This window comes from Grus americana, chromosome 3 (genome assembly GCF_028858705.1).
Source record: "Grus americana isolate bGruAme1 chromosome 3, bGruAme1.mat, whole genome shotgun sequence".
NCBI lineage: Eukaryota > Metazoa > Chordata > Aves > Gruiformes > Gruidae > Grus > Grus americana.
The window spans coordinates 119,360,241-119,379,900 of record NC_072854.1 but is presented as its reverse complement, the minus strand read 5'-3'; the positions used below and the strand labels follow the sequence as shown (position 1 = coordinate 119,379,900).

At 44.1% G+C, this 19,660-nt stretch overlaps 1 long non-coding RNA gene across 3 annotated transcripts in view; it reads left to right on the top strand.

Moving 5' to 3' along the window:
- The window catches only part of LOC129204728 (uncharacterized), a 57,124-nt gene that overhangs the window by 24,379 nt on the left and 13,085 nt on the right, over positions 1-19,660 (top strand). For all 3 annotated transcript variants that reach the window (XR_008576481.1, XR_008576480.1, XR_008576479.1), the window contains exons 2-3: positions 13,895-14,129; positions 15,217-15,375. This is a non-coding gene — a long non-coding RNA (uncharacterized LOC129204728). The remainder of the gene's footprint in view (positions 1-13,894; positions 14,130-15,216; positions 15,376-19,660) is intronic.

The window sequence follows — 19,660 nt, the reverse complement described above, 5'->3', positions numbered from 1 at the left end:
CTCTATGCACTGACAAACCCAGTTTAAGTGGCAAAATGGGTGCCAGGGTACAGCGGTGAATTCCCCAGAGGCAGACGTAGAAAATCCTTTCATCCTCTTTAGTCTGCAATAGGAATGATCCAGTTCCTCCCTTTGCGCAGACTTTTTGTTTAGCAAGTCCCTTTGTCTTGCAGGCTTTCTTGCTGCAGATAAGGATAGGTGCTGTGATGGGGTGAGAAGAAAACTCCTGGTCTCCTTAGATACAAGGTACCTGAGGAAGGGTACTCATCTGAAAGGTTTTGCTTGTAGACAGTTAAACCAAAGCAGAGATGTCTTGCTAACTAGTGGCTACTGAATAGTAGCAGCATTTCCTGCACGTTTCCAGCCTTTGCCAATACAGCACTGTACTGGTCCTTCATCTGCCCAAACTCTTTAAAATTTTATCAGTTGTTCCTGACCCTCCTGTCAGCAGTTCCCAAGTAGCTCATCTATCAGATGCCTGTTTTGTACAGACGCGCACTGGGGATGAAGCAACAGCAAAATGCCTTCCTCCATCACCACAGTGCCAGAGAGGTCCAGATACTTGGATTTCTCTAAGGTTTTCCATCCCTGCAACAAGTCTTATTGTTTGTATAGGTATTGATTCCAACTCTAAATTTCCTGACTACAATGTAGGTTTGGGCCAGTTTTCTTCGTGTGAATAAATGTGATGATTACTAGGCATTAGTGTTGCATCTTAAATTCCGCTTTGTGGATTATTTTTGCATTGCTCAAGACAGTATAAGAGCATCCCATGGCTGTTTGTGCACCTGGTTCATCCCACAATTATTTGCTCAAGAGCTGAGGGTCTGGCATAGTGTCTATTTAAGATGATGCAAAAGCTTCCAGTGGTTTTAGTGAGCATTGCTCTCAATTGAAATTGCTTTTGTCAACAGTCCTTGCTACTTTCTTTCAGCAAAAATGGTGTTATTTTTTCATATGGGGAATCATCTGTGTTCTTTTGCTGTGGCACTGCCTATGTTTACACTGTTGCTTTGCTTACACTGTTTTCTTACCGATATTTAGTTTGTTCATGTTTCCAGTAAATTCCTCCAGGACTTGCTCTTTTGGGGCTAGTTTTCAGTCTGCTCTTATTCCTTTCTCACCCAGCAAATTCAGCTGCTATATTTTTTTTTTCCAGTCAGTTATTCAGCCTCATGCTATTTCCCAGGTTTTCCTCCCCCGCTTCCTCCTCCCTCTGTGCAGAACAGTGCAGGCGCCCGAAGCACAGGTTTGATCTGCGCTGTGCCTTTGGTCCTTCTCCTTTTCTGCTTTCTTCATTGTTTTCTCCTGATATACCCCTGGAAAGGAAATAATAAACAGAGAGGGAGCTGGGGAAGGAGGCAGTATGGCCACACTTCTAGAAACAGGAAGGCAAAGGTACTGGGTGATGGATAGTAGTTGGACATACAGTATCTGAGCTCTCCTTACCTGTTTTGTTGCTTTCTGCTAAGCATTAACTGCCACTCTGTCTCAATTTTTGAAGATGGACAAAGGGGTTCACACAGCAAAACCAGCCAGTTCTAGCTTTTATGTTTGCAAAGCGAGGCATCAAAATGTAAATCATAGCTGTACGGATCTCTGGGTGGTGTAGGCTAAGTGAGATGGCAGTGGCAAGCTCCTGGGCTTCCCCGCAAGGGTACCAGAGGAATTTTGGGGCTCCTGTCTCAGAAACAACAGGTTGAAAAACAGATTCAAAGTCAAGATTTGTATTCACTTATTTACTTCAATGGGTTGTGGTTCTAAAATAGCAGGAGTTTATGATGATGTTCTGAATTTTCTTTTAATGGCAGTGTTATTACTTACTCTGGAAAGATATTTGAGCTGTTTAGACACCTCAATATTTCAGGGAGATCTCTTATTTCAGAAGGAAACTAATTCAGTGTTTAACTCATAGCGGCATCTTTTGCAACCTTTTTTTAATGGAAAAAGCAAAGCTAAACTCAATATAGTGCAAATCATAAGAATAATATACAGTGTCTTCTTTCATCCTTTTTTGGAGCTGACCTGCCAGCCAGTGTTACAGAGAGCTCTCTGATGGGAAAAGGAGATGCAGAAAGTGCTGCCATCAGTCTTTGCCTGTGCTTAGCTAGACCCGTTGACGTTCATGGAGTGTAATGGCAGAAAAGCTTTCCAAAGCCATTTGACTCCAAAAATTTCAGTTATCATCATTGTCGTATCTTGGTCTGACAGGGAAAATGATTTGTCGGTCAAAATGTCTCGTAAACACGCACATTTGATTCAATTTAATCAGTGGCAGTCCCTCACTCTGAATTCGGAAGGCTCATCCGCAAGGGAAGGAGGAATGAAATAGCGGGTAATTCACTTACTCCTGCACTGCCATCCCGTTGGCTCTGGATCGGTGGGGAATGGATCAGTACAAATGCCGGTTGCTCTGGGAAAGGGAGACTCTTCCAGGCTCTGGGAGCAGATTCCCATTTCGGCTCAGTGCAGCCATCCGGGCATGGACTGGGCTTAGCCAAGACTTCAGGTTTATGTCTCCACATGGGGCTGCACGGGGGAAGTTGGTTTTAAGCTCATGGGGTGTCTTTACCATGGGAGTTTGTAAGGGAACCTGCTGGGAAGGGGAAAAAATGCAAGGAGCCTTATTGCCTGTTTGACACCAGTTAGGGATGGGGCTGGCCCAGTGCCAGCTGACTGTAAGCAGGATCTCATTCTGCAGGCACTTACGGGCCCGAGTAAATCTACTTGTGCTAATGGCCTTATTAAGCTCAAGCCTGTATACGTTACAAATCTACACAAAGAGAAATTAGAGCCCAGATTAGATTAGTTGCTAAAGGCTGTGAATGTACAGCTGTTTGCCAAATTGCACACTGAATTTCATTTTTTGCGTAGACTTTTACTGATAGCAATTGGAAGGCAGTCATTAGAGCCATCAGCCTTTGAATGAGAAATTTCAAGGGACACTTCAGTATAAATCTGCTCCTCTGCTATAAGAAATTATTCCTGATTTGCTTTGGGCTATGGAAACCAATTACATGAATTTTGCACAATAACCTGTTTCTCCCAAACAGGGGTAGCACTTCTGGCCATAAACAGACATACTTTTACTTCCAGTTAACTGTGTGGGTGTGTAAACATAAGGAAAACTGCTTTTTCAACTTGAATTTAATAACCAGAAAATAGTTGGAAGAAAGAATCATCATTTACAGGTAGAATATGAGACTCTGGCCATCCTTATTCCCTTCCTCTGCAAGCCAGCTGGATTTGTGAAAACAGACATACCCTGTCCTATTAAATCATAAATACTGCAGGCTTTATTCCTTACCAGCTCCTAGGCTCCAAGATTTAGGAAAGGGTGCGATACTAATTTGCAGAGCTAAACTTGACATAACTTGCAGTGCTCCAGTTTTCTTTTAAACTTGAGCTTTTCTATTCCAGATCCTCCAGAGCTGCCCTGTAATCCCTGAACCCTGCTGAATTCATGCCCCGGTTGATATATGAATGTTAAAGAGGTGCAACTGGTAATTCTGTCTGGCTGTTAAACTGTCTCATGTCAGCCTATTTCTGATGGCTGCTGTCAATGTATGTGTTTTACCTCTTCCAAGCCACAGTGAAAATACTTTAACCTTGTTATAAAAATCAGGCATTACTAATGGTTAAAGGAATTGTTATCTTCTCTCCCTCTCAGCCCATTATACTATGGTAATATCAATATATCTGAAATGAAGCTTTTGTACATATGAGTTGGGCCACCCATGTCATTTGTTTGAAAATCCTGAGAGCATTTTCTTAAATAAAAATTGGGCAGGGAAGGAAGAGGGTCTTTTTATTTACCTTCAGATTTCCATCCTTTAGGACTTTCTTGCTGGGTGTTCTCAGGTTGCTGCTGCAATTAGAAGACTTAATTGGTTTTAAATGAAAGCTGAGATTCTTGCATTCCCCAGGAGCTGGAGCTTTCATTAAAATCACCACCCAATATCATGAGACTCGCAATTAAATTCCTGAGCTGCCAACACAGTTGCAAAATGGTTCGTAAAGCCAGAGTGGGATAAATGCGTTGGGAGAGCAGGCTCTCGGGTGGCGTAAGCTGCTGCAACTGCTTCTGCTTTAGCTGAGCTCTGGATATTTACTGAGAGGCACAGCGCTGCTCAGACTGGATCTAGCCAAGTCTTTAACCGAGCTGGGGCCAGGACAGATGCAGCCACAGTGTGTGTATTTGTACGTTGCCTGCGTGAAGGAAAGGCCGTACAATTGCTGCACGAGGACTTGTGTTAATCTCTGTGTGTAAGGACCTGGCTGGGAGGTGGAAGAATGGACTGTGAAAGCTTCAGTTGCATCTTCTGGGACTTGCAAAGGTTAAGCCTGCTGTGAAGCTTTTCTTTCCAAGAAGTAGTAGCATTGGGAAGGCAAAAATAACAATATATGGTGTGTCTTCACTCTCCAAACTCAGCTGAGTAGAAAAGGAGTGCATCATAGCAGCTTTGCTCTCAGTTGCTTGGCTTGGTTTGGTGATCTTAGCACAACATGGGAGAAATTGTGCCTGCCAGGTTGGGATATGGACTGATACCTAACTAGCAGGAAAGAGCTTAGGATCTGGTCAGGAGGGAGGGAGGTTTTCCTTTAACTGCTCTTGCATCTTGCACTGAGAAGTGTCCAAGTTTAAAAAGAGCAGCCTAGCAGAAAAGGGGTGGCACATTGATAATGTAGATGCATGAATCTGTGATCCAGGTGGTCAGACACATCTTCCCTTGACGTGCTACTGAAGGGTTCAAGCACAATCAGCAGTTCATTTGAAATTGTGACAGTCAGAAGTGAGGAGCTTTGGTAGATCAGAAGGAAGAGTCATTGAGAACCAAAATTAATTACAAAATAGACATACAGTTTTTGCTGGTTTGGGTTATCTTTTACTTTAGTACCTTAAAAAAGAGAGTAGGTTGTAGAAGTGAAAGCTTTTACACCCACCACAAAATTTCAAATAAATTCTTTCCCTTTAGAATTAGGGAAAAAAAAATCCTTCTGGGTTTTGATCAAGAGAAAGCTATGCAGAGCTTTGTGGTCCTCTCGTGTTAGCCCTGGCAGAGGAGGCGCTCGGGCAGGTCTGTGTCCTTTCCTCCAGCTTCAGTCTGCTGAGCAGGCAGTGGTCCTTGCGGCCTTGCCACACAGAAATTTCGGAAAGGTGGGTGTCTGTCCCCCAGGTAGTTGCTATTTTCCCCCTTTTAGGTGCTGGAGAGAGATTTTTTTTTTTTAATAAGACCAATATTTGAAATTACTTGTGATTTCAATTGTAAACAAGCTTGGTGTCATTATGTAGCAGCAGATGCTGGAACACATAGCACAATTTATCTGGCAGGTCCTATCTCTAGGTCTAGCAGGCCTAGAGACCACATTTTCCTGGGAAGAACCATCACCGGAATAGAAGCCAGGTTTTTCCTTTCTTCCTTTTATTTTTTTCCTTTTTCCTTTTTTTTTTTCCTTTTTTTCCTTTTTTTTTTCCCCCCAGCAGCAGTGCTACTTTTCTAACTTAAAAGCAAAACCTGTTCCTTTGCTCCACATCGTGCAAGTCTGCAGAGACAGTGTGCAGGAAGATGGGCAGAGGCTGGGAACACTTTCATCTTAATGGGGCTCTGCGGGTGTGCGAACATCCCGGGGGGAGCCCTCTCGGGGGGAAGAGCTTCAGAGCCCGCGGCAGTGTGCAGTGCCGATAAGGAGATGAAACAATAGCTGCGACACCGAGAGCCTTCACACAATTACTTGGTGAGGATGTTATAGAGTCAAGTGCTTTGCGCGTTTGCTGCACCAAGCAAATCCGCTCGCTCCTGAATGGTTAACTCTTTCTCTTCCTTTACCATGTAATTTAATGCGCAGCTTTTAAGGGCATCCAAATTTGTGAATGCTAAGGAAATAGCACTTGTGTTTCTTGTTACTTGCAATGGGTTAGATTTCCCTGCTTCTGGGGCCCCTGTGAGACCTCTAAAACACTGCAGTGGAGCCCGCGCCTGGAGCCTGTGTCAAGATTTAGCGACGCACAAACCATGCTCTGGCAGAGATGGGAAACCTGAGAGGTCCCTGCTTGAGATCCAGAAGTGGAGCCAAGGAACCGTTCCCAAACTTTTTGTATTATTGATGCCTCGTTTCCTCATTAATGCCACAAAGATTAATGTGAAGGGACTTCCACAGTGCTAATGGAATTACCCACCTAAATCTCCCCTGCACTGATGGCAGGTTCTTTGCCCTCACGTTAGTGCTGGGTGAGTAATTGAATTATTTGTTAGCTAGCAAAAGTAAAAATCCTTTCCTTTTAGGTTTGATTTTTGTTGGTAGTGTTAAGGGCTTTTAAATACCTTTTACTTAGACTTGAGTTATAATTTGGAACATAAATCGAAAACATTTTGATCATTTTTCTTGTTCTGATGCCAGTGAAGGTCAGTGGTTTCAGTCAATCAGCTCTGCATTTTTTCGTGAATAAAACGCTGTGCTGCACCATTTCACCTACCTCTGTTTAATGCACAAAAACTGTATAAAAGCATCTTTGAAATAGATATGTTTCCCATTAACACTAATAGCAGTTATATGCATGCACTGGTGAAGTAACACTCTTGCCCTTAATCCACTGTTCCTCTGTATGGTGTGCAGCACTGGTTGAAGGCAAGGAAGACATCTATCCCAGGGCGCAGGAAACCACCTGTGCTCTTGAAGTGCAAGCCAGGAGAAGGCCAGCGATCTCACCTTTTAGGGTCAGGCAGACAGTGTTTCTTGAGGCTGTAACAAAGACAGGGCAGGAAAAGACCCTCTGAGGGGGATGTGAATCTCAAAATGCGCAGAGGTCACGTAGTCAGAGGCTCTATCAGAGGGATGTGGGCTGTTTTGAGAGCGTCCTTCACCCAGGCTGAGCAAGGTGCCACGGGCAGGTACAGGCAGGCCGTGCCTCGTGGTTACTCGGGCAGAGGCTGCGTTAGGTTAAAGAGCATGGCAGGAGCTGTGCAACTTTGGCACGCCTGTGCCCGTTCCTGCCGGGGCTTTCACCTCGCTTCACATCCGGTTATGGTTTTCCTGGAAATCCTTACCCATAGCCTTGCTGCTGCCAGTTAATTTCCTAAAATCCCCTTGCATTTGATATCTGCGCCAGTGCACAAAACTGCGTCAGTTGAGCTCGGGGAGGATAAAAGGACCACTGCAATTGCTTGTGCTGAGCAGGACTGACTTCTGGTCTAGCGAAAATGACAGTGAAAGGAGCAGGAATAAATCTGAAAGGAGCTGCTCTCAACCTAGATGGGAGGATTCAGCTGGGGCTGGGTAGCCTATAGTGTGGAACCATTTTACTAATCTTGTTCAAGTGTGTGCACAGGCAGCTGGGAGTGATTTATTCGTTGTAAAGGGCCTGATCCCGTGAAGCTGTGAGTGTTGCCAGCAACGGTGACCGGGTTGGCTGCTCCGTGCAGTAGGAGGAGAGGATGTATCTACAGGAAAGAGAAGTGCAAGTACAGGACACTGGAAGTATGGGACTCTGGAGATTAATGATAGAAAACTATCATGTGTTCGGGGAGAGGAAAGTAAGCAGGAAACAGGAGCCTAAATTAGGCTGCAGCTCCCTGGGCAAAACACTGAGGTTATAAATATTCTGGTAGCATTTAGAGGAGGGCTGGCTGCACTGATTGCTCTTCGCTGTCCTTGACAGTATCGGTGTGTTATTCACGCTAGTATTCTGCTTTGCTGACAAAAGCACCGAGTATCTCAGAGGTGTGGGAGGAGGCTGTGCGTGGGTTTGGCAGCAAGACTTCTGAATGTGCCGATGAGCGAGGAGGCTGCGCCCTGCTTGCCACTGCAGCTCTGCGGGACAGGAGCGGTGGGTTGGGTTGTGGGCGTTTCATTGTTCAGCTGGTGCCAGTGATGCTGGTTTTAAAGAGCATCTTCTCAAAGGAGCCAAACCTTTACATGAGATCACCAACTCATCTTGACCTTTGATCAAGCTGGCACAAGGGCCTGAAAAGTCACCTCGTTGCTCCTCCCCAGCCCCAAAGCTGACAGGCAAGGGAGTGAGGCATGAGGAGAAAAAAATGAGGCCCCAGCCAGGTGGAAGAGCTGGGAGCAAAGCAAGAAAATGCTTTTCATTCTTAGGCTAAAAGCATGGCAGATTTCAGCCTTCAAAATCCCACAGCAATTGCTTTACAGGAGCAAAACAGTTATCGCTCCAAGGAGCTGGCGCCTGTGGTGAGCCCCACCTTTCCCTCCCTCTTTGTCATGGCCCTTTCCTCAGGAGGACCGAGGTGCAAGTGGAAGTCACCAGCTCTCGTGGTTTGTAATAAACAAGACCAGGAACCGGTCGGTGTTTTCTAGGTTGCAATTTATGAGGTCACTGTGAATTTTGCTGCATTGCTGAATGCAGTCAATCCACTTAACAGCACAGCATTGCTTCTAAAGGATCCCAGCAGGCTGCTCCTGTCTGCTGTGCCATACAGAAATGAAAAGTGCAACCCAGCCTCTGGTTCAAATGAAAATTCTCTCTAATCCGGAAGAGCTCTACCCTGGGAGGTGCCTTAGATATGATAGCAGGGCTGCCATGCTGGGGAGTATGCTTTTTTAATTTATAATGAAAAGAACTTTATTCCTATCATAAAAAAGTTTAGTGCAGAAAGTTAACTAAGGTAATGTTTTTGGAAGCTGAAAACATCAGGAACTCAAATAAAAGGCAACAGTGATTTCATTTTATTTTTTAAGCTTTTTTTCCTCTCTCCTTTTAAAGCCCCTGGGAATTCATTCCCTGGTGTCATTGTCGTAACTCCAGACCTAAGTAATACATTTGTATTCGTGTCAGTCCTACGTATGCTTCTGTAAGTATGGCATGCAATTCAAACTAAATGGACAGTTAAACTAAAGATGGGACTGAGCAAATCAGACTGCAAACCATACGTACAGGCAGGAATATCACCCTTTTCAAGAGCTCCACTGTGCCATCAGTTGTTCTCTGCCTGGCTGCAATGTTTTTCTTGGATCATTTACGCAAAGAGGCCACTTTGATGTTTGTTTCCATACATGACCTATTATGAGACCAGTGCTGATGGCCCTGTGGTGTCAGTTTAAGTTTTGCCTCTTTCTCTAGCTGATATATTGGGCTGATATATTTGCCCTGTAGGAAGGATAGGTGGGTCTAGGACATGCAGCACAGACTCCAGCTCTGAAATTTAAGGGCACTTGCTCTGAGCTTAAACATGTGTAGGGTAATGGTTACCGGAGATGGAGCACTGGTCGGTCAGCCAAGTCTGATATTCCTCAGGTACCAGTCTCCTCTGGACAGGCAACATTTTGCAGACTTAGATTCTGACCATTGCTGTGTCAGTGATTGTCATCTACTTGACGACAAACTCACCTACGCGTGTTTGTCCTATCTGCGAGCTTGGTTGTTTTAGAGCAATATGAAGAAAAATTAGTTTTGAACCCTAGAATTGTGCGAGCTTGTTTGCAAAGAGGAGGCTGTGAAGAAGTTAACTGTGTGTACCTTAAGCATTTGGGGATTGCTTGGGATTTTTAGCTTCAGTAAATGAACTCAGCGAAGGAATGGAGCAGTGCTTTCTCCACTACCTGATCTGTATCTCATTTAATAAGTTACCTTCCATTTTGATATTTGCATTTCACTCTGTTAATGCTGTTGGACAAACCAGTGACTTCAACAAGCTTGAGTAATTTAGGGAAAATTCTCTGGGACCCTCTTGTCTGCTTCTGCTCATTCCTGGTTGTGCTGGTGTCACTGTTGTAGTTAAAGACGATACTGAGCAGGTAGCCTTAATGTCATTCAAAAATACAGCTTTTCATGTTCAACTCTAGGTTTTGGCTTAATAAATCAATAGCCTCTCAACTAATCCCATTGTTTAGCTAGTCAGGACTTTAAACCAGGCTATTCCTGTAAAGGAGCCACTGTTTTCTGCACATATCTCTTTGCAAGATGATACAGGAATTACAGTATGGTTACGGTTGAGTTATGGCTATTTTTAGGGTTACGGTTTGTGCTGGGAGAACAAGAAAGGCTAAAGCATGGTTGGAGGGGGGCTGTGAAAGGGTTGCCAAGGAAAGCGTGGGCTGCAAAGGGTCTGGTTCTGGTTGGTGTGTTGTAGTTGTCTTGGCCAGGGTTGGGGAAGAAAAACCCAAACCCAGACACCTTACTTGTCTCTGACTCTCTCTTAATCACAGTTGCTTTTGGGGACAGATACATCCCTTTTGTGGCGCACAACTTCCAGCTCCAAGGAAACTGTTAGCAATTTTACTTAGAGTATACTTTGAAATGTATCATCTATTCATTATTATGATTATTACTATGGGCCATTCATGATCTTGAAATCACAAGCTGTAATGATTTCTCTCTCCGTGAGAATTCATTAGGCTTTATTTCATCAGCTACCTAATACACACTATGATCTTTCTGAACAGCAATTGCATAACAAGAAAAACAGACTCCGTGGACGTGAGGAAAAACACCCTGGATAGCGGTCTAGACAGTTCAATTCCGCAAAAATCAAAAATCGGATACCAATAGTTTACGTAAATTGAAGCTGAAAGCAAAATCACTCTGTAGACCCAGGATAAATGAAAAGCCAATCTGAATATCAAACTGACCCTGATCCAGGGGAGGATAATTTGGCATGATGTATTCGCTATCTCTGAATGTGTTGCTTACAGACGAATTAAGTGGTGTGTCTGGAAAAGAAAGAACATGAGGTGAACATAAAGTCACGAGGAAATAAGGGTCTTGATCCAAATACAACCCTGAGATCATTTTGCAGCCAATACACTTCTAAAGGAAAGCAGCACTGTAAGCTGCAGTGTTTTTCCTGTTAGGAGTGTTCTTTTATGCAGAAATTATGCAGCTATTGACACCAATTTTAGCATGGCAGCCCAGGGAAAGCATTAATGAACACAGGGCAAGTAGGTGTGAGGGTATAAGAAATGAAGACAAAATACCCAGTAGGGGACTGGGGGAAGTCGGTGGTGAGAGGCATATCCTGGCCTCAGTGAAGTTACTGGAAATTTTGTTATAAATGTCCAAAAAAAGGAGTGCTGCTTTTTTTCTTCTTTTTTTTTCTTTTTTCCTTTTTTTAACAGTGGTCTAGTTAAAGTGCTTCTGTAGCCACGCAGCCTTTCTCAAATGCTTGGAGTGGCTGGATTCATCCCTTAACCCACCATCCTGAGAGCCAGAACAGGAGTGGTTTCATTCACAAAGTCTTGCTGCCAGGTCTCATTAGTGAAGTAAGTGTTCTCTTTTCTCCTAATTACCCTGTGCAGACATCCCTGGTGCTGTTCCGCTTCAGTTCATGGTCCCTTCAAGCTAAGTGCAGCTTCATAAAAAGCCAACCTGTTTTGTAAGATGTGCCAGGGTAAGGAGGCACAGACCTGCTGGGTGGATGCAGAGCATAAATGCGAGGGCTAAATGAAAAGGCAGGGTGGCAGGAACAGGAGTGAGAGATTTTACCTGTTAGTTACTGTTGAGTCCCAGGGGAGTTTTGCCACCGAATTCCATTAAAATGAGAGTTTCGACCTTTAAAAGTACAATTCAGTGGCTTGTTTCGTTAAATAAGCTGGCAAAGATTGTATATTAGTCTCTGACAGGGCTACATTTGGGTGAAAACCGTGCTGAATTATTTATTTTGTCATTAATGTCACACAAACCACAGTAAAGAGAATTATATGGGCTGCAAAAGTGAGCAGCGCTAAGTCAGATTCAAACAAATGGAATTGTTATTCTTCAATACCAGTTGCAGGTTGCAGCTGCCTAATGCATCCAGGAGAGGATGAGAAGTGAATGGTAAATCAATGGAAAGGTTCACACCTGACTGACAGCCGTTAAATAATGTAAAGGGTCCCTCAGCACATGGCAGGGTTATATAATACATTAGCATTTAAGACCAGTGGAAAGACATGCAGGGAAGTGTTTCGGAAGTTTCGTCCTTGTAGCTGCAAAGCTTAAAAAGCTGGAGAGGAGCATAGCTGGAAAATGGGGTGGAAAGCTCAAACCATGCCTGGAGAATGAGAAAACGAAGAAATCGTAATTTGGCCAGACTAAATTTTGTCGATATTGGCTTTTGGTAAGCCCAGAAGAGATCTTGTGCTGTGCAGCGCAGAGGACTCAAGGACATGGTGCTCGTTGTAGTACTCAAGCAAGGAGTTGGACCCAAGGCCAGCCTGGGAGTGGGGCTCAGCCTTCTGTTGTGCCACATGAGAGGACATTTCTGTAAGCCACACTGTAAGAGTTTCCAGGACTCAGATGCTCTACCTACCTCTCAGCAGCTGTGGACATACCATTCAGGGCATCCTGGATGTTTACAGCTGTGTTCCTTCTTTTGTAAAATAGCTCCTATTCCCCTGAAAAAAACTTCTATCGAACTCAAACAGAAGGGCACTAAGCAGTTGGATGAACAAAATTTGAAGTTGGATCTAGCAAATACGGATGCAGGTTACAGTCACGATCTCCCTCTGGTTCTGTAAATCTGTGCATTGCTGTGTGTTCTCTTTGGACGTGTGCACACGCTGTCTTGCTTGCATGCACGCACTTTTTTCTGAATTATGAAAGGTCTGAACTTTGTATTTCTGATCCCAGAAATGGGTCATAAATTGGCCATTGATTTGTAGCTGTTTGGTGTGCTCAGAAAAGTTGCAAGGGAAAGAGCATAAAAGTCCGTGAGCAGACAGATGGACATACCTTCTCCCTGACCCCTGTGAGCAAGCTTTTGGATTACATCTGCTAGATGGTGACCAAGAATGTAGGGAAATTCTCGATCTGTTTTTAACCCTGGTGGCAATTTCACAGGCTTGATTATAACGTATTAGAACTTTTCTATTTATAGAGAAGCTGCCTACAGAAAGCGACCCATGAAGATGTTTTATTCTTGCGGCTTCATATTAAATATGAAAATCTAGATAAAGAGAAAGCCTATGTGTGTGTATATACACATATATATAAAAAGTATGTAGCTGATACTTTCTTTGCTACTCTGCTTTTATATTGCTGTTGGGTGCTGTTGAACGTACACAGCCTCCCCAGCACCACTGTCTATTGACACCCTCTGCTTACCCAAAAGCGATGAGGTTGAGGCACATCAGCTGCAACCCCTGCCCTCCCTCTGGAAGTGTCTCCCCACTACACATCAGGCTGGAAGAAATTGGGACTTGGCAGGGATAGTATTTGATTTCTGATTCAGTGGCAGACTTTTTGTGGAATATTAGGTGTACAGTGATTTATGCAGCTACATAAGCTATTCAGTTTTCTGTTTTGTCATCTATGAAATCAGAAGTAGCCTGAAAATTATGTAGCGATGATAAATACTTTAGTGACTGTACGGTGCTGAGGCACAACTGTAATAAGGTAACAAGACTGTGAAACTTTGGTTTATTAAATTCTTTCCTACTTTAACCGTTAAAGTTTATGGCGACTGTATATCAGAAATACACCTGTTTTTTCAAGAAGCTGAGGCATCATTTATTCTACAGTGAGAAACAACAGCCAGTAGGAAGACTAAATTAACTTTTTGTGCAACTTAAGAGAACCTGTTAGCTCATGAAGGTTGAGAGTGTTTGGTTTTTTGCAAGTTAGATAGTCTGAGGCAGCCTGGGGGGTTATATGGAAGATTTCATGGAATAAGCTGTGAGCTGTAATGGTCGGATGCAGCCTTTAAACATGCCCATCAATCAGAAGTGACTTCTGACAGCCAGGAATGGGGTAATGAAATTAATTGCACATATTTTCTCAACAATAGAAAAAGTTTTAATTTAAAGGCATGATGGACAAAATTCTGCTTTTTTTTTTTTTTTTTTTTTAATGGATACTACTAAACAAACCCCTAATCTGATAACATCATTTGCTTTAGTATCTTTAGACATCCCTCTGACTTTCTGATAGAGCTATGAAAAGTCTCTCCTCTCTTCCCAGGCTTTCTTCTTTTTTATCTACCACCCACCGGTCTCCTCACTTGATCCCGTTCTTCCAGCTGGATGCTCTGAAGTTCCCACTTGGTTTTGGTGCCTCCAGGCCATGGGATAGAAGGTAAGCACAGTACCAGCAGCGGAGCTCTTGACCTTTTCAGCAGCTCCATGTTTGATGAGAAGAGCCAGCAGATGGGAGAAGCAGGAGAGCCTCTTTGCAGCTACCTGGCTGGAAATCCAGAGTAAGTCTCTTTAATTATGAATTCAATGTAGCAACTTAAACCGTGCCTCCACTAGCAGCTGCCTTTCCACTGAATTTACTTGACTGGGCTTTGTTGTTATTTATTGTACTACTAATTTCTGTGTCACTGTGTGCGTGTGTGTGTCATACATCATGTGTGTCATGTCACTACTAGTTATGTTGATGTGATCTCTTTTTTTCCCCCTAAATCATAGACTGAGATACTGAGCAGCATGGGGCCAAGATACACCCCACAGAAGAAATACTCTAGGGGATGAGGATTTCACAGCTTGCCACTCTGTTTGAACAGCTGTCATTTAGTCATTTTTTATTGAGAAATACAGCACATGCTGATTTGATTCTGCCCCATGAACCCCCAGGCAGAGTAGTTGCACGACGTACAGTTACTCAGTTCAGATAAGGTGTGATAAAGGGAAAAAACCCCCACGTACTGAGCAGAAAACTGAATCCACTCAATAGTCCCATATATGCCACACCGTTATGAGCCACTTATTTGAGTAAAAATTTCTGGAAGGTCATCTGAGCAGTTGGCTGGAAGGTTTGGTCTCTTGAAAATGCTGCAGTGGCTTTATTGCATTCAGGTAAAAAGTGTATGCAGCCAAACAACTTTAAAAATAGATTGAAATGGCTTTTATATTCTTTTATATCCTGGGTTCTTCAGACACAATTCCCTGAGGTGGAACGAATCTGGCTGTGGGGGTATAAGGCACGTGTTTGGGTCTGGTAACACCCAGGAAAGTTGTGCAAGAGTGCAGCTGTGGTGAGGTGGCATGCGGTGAAGAGGGTGATTACAGTCCAGATTAAGACAGGATAACATCACCGAAATCACTCAAATTATTTTGTATTTACACCAATGTGAGTGAAAGCACAGTTTGCATGTTAGCCTAGAACAGTAGCTCCTGGGGAAAAAAAAAGTTGGATATGCTGCACTTATAGATCTCCATTAACTGTGGAAAGCTGCATTACCCTGGGAGAAGCCAATACAGGTCTTGATCTTACTCTAGCATTGTTACTTCCCTGAGTAATTACTCAGTATTTATACAGCACTTTCTTTTCCTGACCGATAGAACAGCTTGCTTGCCATGGCAACCCCAGTGGTGACTCTGCTTCTCAGGCACAAAGCACCTTCCAGCAGATGCACACCAGTACATAACATGAACTTTGGAAATTGCTGTTATAGAGCAAGAAGGATCTGCTGTATAATAAGATGCCAAACATAAAATAAGGTATGCTATGAGCTCATGAGCTAAGATTCCTTTGTAATCATGTTCAGTAATGCTTTTGTTTCCCGTTGTTTTTGCTTTCTTTTGTCTATGCATGCACTTTAGAAAAAATAAAAAATTCTTGAAAAAGAAAAGAATACAGATGCAGGTGGGTAGATGTTGAAGCATATTTTTAGCCTAGTGTTTGACAAAGATGCTGTTAGCACTGCCAAAAACAACTGAAGGTGAGAATGGATCCTTGTTTCCCTTAAAGGAAGCTGCCCCAGGGTGGTTGTGATCCAGACCAAAAGGCTGCTGCATGCTTACCTGGGCTGGCTGCAGAATTTGCAGTCAGTGACTTAGTTTCTTTCTCAAGCTGAGTGTGTTTGGAGGAAGGCAAGGAATCCCTCATCTTTTGGCTGATCTCTTTTTTTGTCTTTCACTGAAATGTTGCTCCTGTTGCAAAAGTCACCCAAGGTCCCGCTTCCCGATGTGTCAGTGCACAGGGATGGGCTGAGAGCAACCTCTGCCTTCACCGGCAGACCCCGAATGCGTTGTCCTGGCTCAGCGTTAGCCTGGCTGTTGAACAATACATTGGAATGATTTACTCACTCTGCGAAAACAGACCTTCCTCTTGCAGATGTCCGACTCGTAGAATCACAGAATGGTTTGGGTTGGAAGGGACCTCAAAGATCATCTAGTTCCCACCCCCCTGCCATGGGCGGGGACACCCTCCACTAGACCAGGTTGCCCAAAGCCCCATCCAACCTGGCCTTGAACACTCCTCTGGCTGGAGCTGCTATGCAGGCTTCAGCAGTGGGCAGCTCTGCCACCTCTCTGTAATTTCAGTGAGGAAAGTGGGGAACATTGAATATTTTTCCAGCCTTACAATTTAATAGCCAGCTTGTAAATGATGAAGGGCTCTTCTAGAAATGAAGAGGATGCAGGAAATCATGTATCGCTTCATGCAACCGTCCTCGTGCCTGATCATGCTCCCTTTTGAGGTCAGCTGAGGTTTCCCCATCATTTATGCAGGTACCCCTCAATGTGCTTATCTATTTTCCTGGCAAGCTGTTGAGCTGTTCCGAGGCTGTATGCAGCTGCAGCACCTGGGGCAGGTTAGCGGCTGTGTGGATGCATTTGCAACAGTCTTTTGGGGCAAAGCATGCCGTGTCCAAAAACTCTTGGGCTTGGTAACAACTACCATGATGCTCAGAGCTCTGGATCGAGCCCTAGAAATACTGATAAGCAGCTGAAACTTGAAGGAAACCCAGTTCATAAAAATGACTGTCAAAACAGGCCTGATGCATTTTGCTTAAATTTTGACCAATTGTCAATGTTTCAACTGGACAAAGTTTTTCGTAATATCACCAGAATCTTCTCATTCCTTTGGAGTTAAGTAAGGGCAACTAGGAGACAATTCCTTTAAATAAACTTTCAGATGAGAAAATAGGAGACAGGACTGTATGACCTTTTTATAAATAAACAAATTAAAAAAAACAAACACCAAAAAAACCCAACTGAAAAATCCACCTAAAAGAACAAAAGAGAAAAGCCCAAGTATCGATGCCTTTGTGGAAGGCTTGGCCAGCTAAGCTCCAAAGCAAATCATAATCCAGTAATTGGTGGCTTTCTGCACCACCAGTTCTGTTTCTTGAAGCAGTAAATTCATCTTTGCATCTCTGTTTAGAGAAAACCGCAGGATCCTGCCTGCCTTTACTAAAGCATGAGTAACAGCAACAGGGGATGGCAACGCAATGCCATCTCCTTGGGCAGCGTGGCCAACGGACCTCGTGCAAGGTCTTCTGGGATGCTCTGCTGCAAAAAAAAGAAAAAAATCCATTATTTCTGCTTCATTTGTTGTCAGCACATAAAGATAAGTTGGCGTAAGGCAGTGTTCAGAAGGAGCTAGCTTGCCAGCGTGAGCACGTTGCAGTTACCCTTGATGTACTGAAGCAAAGGTCAGGGTAAGATTTAAGTGGAGATTCAGAGGAAAGTAGCAGCAGGTAAGCCCTGCTTAGTGGTAAGCCTTCTTCCCTGACTGGGGGATTTTACTGGTATCGGGAGACATTAGAGTGAAGGCAGGGCTTGGGAGAAGGTATCAGCCTGACCTTAATCGGGAATTCATGGAGACCAGTGGCCTGGGTTAGGGCTTGCTCTTAGAAGTGTATGTTGGCTTTAGCAGGACCTGTGCCGGTAGAGTAGATCTAGGTATATTTGATATTAGAGTATTTGAGATTGCAAGAATGAGGTTAATAGTTTCAGAGTGTTGGGTTGACGGCTGGACAACACTTCTGCAGCATATGTTTTTCTTCTGGGAAAGGGCAAGACAGAGCAGCATGTGAGGGAGTGTTAGAAATATATATATGTATATAAAAGGTATTAAAAAGCAAAGAAGCTAAACCCAGGTACAGTATTTCGTTTGCACAGCGAATCCTCCAAATCGGTTTCTGACTGAACTGAACAGCTTCATCTTGTAGTTGAAACTATTTTGAAATCCACTCTTTTTCTCTCTGCTGCTGCCAGGGACCCAACTGTGTAATGATGGCTGGGTTTCATCTGCATGATTTTGGGAGCTGAAGGGATTGTGTTCTCCACAGCTTATTACTGGTAGGACACCTACAGAAAGTGCTCTTCATTTGTATTCCAAAATCAGCTTCCCCAGCTGCGATCTTCTGCTCTGGAGTTGACACCTGTAAATGAAAAACAAATTGTAGCTTTTGATTTATCCATTCATTTAATAATTGTTTTCTCTGTGTAATGGTGATCCCTGGAAGAGATGCAAAGTGTTTGGTCTTTCCTGGCTGTCCTCTAGGTTATATTTTAAAGAGAAATTGTAAGAAGCGAGAGATCCCCACGCTTTCATGCTCCTGCTGCAAATCTCCAGGAAAACTGAGATACTAAATAGGTGTTGGCTTGTGCTGGAGTTTCCTGCAGCATTTTGTAAAGCCTGCTTTCCTCAAGAGACAGATCTTTAACGCTATTTTGCTTGCTGATGACTCTTCCTCGCCTTCTCCCTGCCTTTGGCAGTATCTACCCTGTGGAGGTGGCAGAACCCTGAAACATTTAATATTTTCCATTTGTATGAGCTGTGGGAAACTGCCCATCCGCTGACCAATGTCCCCATCCGCTGGGACAGGCTGGGTTACGGTTGGGGTCAAGGTCAGGTTCCCTGGCTCCACAAGGGTAGCTGCAGCCACCGCTTCCCTGGGACAGAAGAGTCCTGCTAGAGCAGGAGCGGGGTTTTGAAGATGTGCCGTACGTGGTGTGATGTGCTGTATATCACACCAGACACCCTGGCGCTGGAGTTTTTGTCTCCCTCCTTGGGGTTACAAGAAGTGCAACGAAGGGATCTGCCTGCTGAGGAAGCTGTAGCTAATATTAGACTTGCCCTGATAAAAGCAACGCGTCCCCGCTCCTGCAGCGACTCGGAGGCCATGCTGCAGGCATCCCTGATGCTTTCCCCACGCAGGCAACGTGCACAGCCCCACTGAAAGCTGAGCTGGGGCTGCAGCACCATTTTTTTGGTCCTACGCTGTGCTGGAAGGTGCTGTGCCATTGCTCGGGGCAGAGTGGGGCTGCTGCCTGCACCCATCATTGTCGGCATTCCCGCGGTCCCTCCTCATGCTGCTGCGCCGTTTGTTTTCTTGATGGGAAGAGTAATATTTTGTGACAAAGGTAGAGCTTCGTGACAGCAGCAACAGAAATTACTCTCCTTTCTGACTAGTCCTTCATGGAAAATGTTTCAGACCTGACTCTCCGGGGGCTGAAATCAATGCGGGCGTTAAGCAACATGGCTTGGCTATTTGGATAAAATAGCCTAGTTTTGATTAGGTAGGGAATCGGAGGATAAAGGGATTTTCTTTTTCTCAGAATTGGGCAAAGAATAGCAATGTAAAAAGCTGGATCAAATAGCTAAAGCCAATATCTTCCCCCTGAGGCTTCCTGTTGGTTCCTTTGTAGCACATCAACTTGAGAGACTTAAACTCCAGCTTCTGAAAGTTGCCGACTGGGAGGGTGAAAAATAAAAGAAAAAGGGAGTTCACAGCTGCAGCCTCTTAGGAAATTGTGGTAACAACCTGTCATCCTTGGAGTCATGGCTGATAACGCTTCTGTGTGTCCTTGTGCCTGTTGGTCTTTATCTAAATTATCTGCTGGCACATCTGAAATTTAATGATGCCATATGACACTTGGTACAATACAGTCACTTTAGTGTGCTCCCCCTCTCCCAGTACTCAGGAAGGCAGCACGAACAGGAGGAAAAAAATGCCTTTTTGCTACCTTTTGCTCCTGATGTGTTAATCCTCTC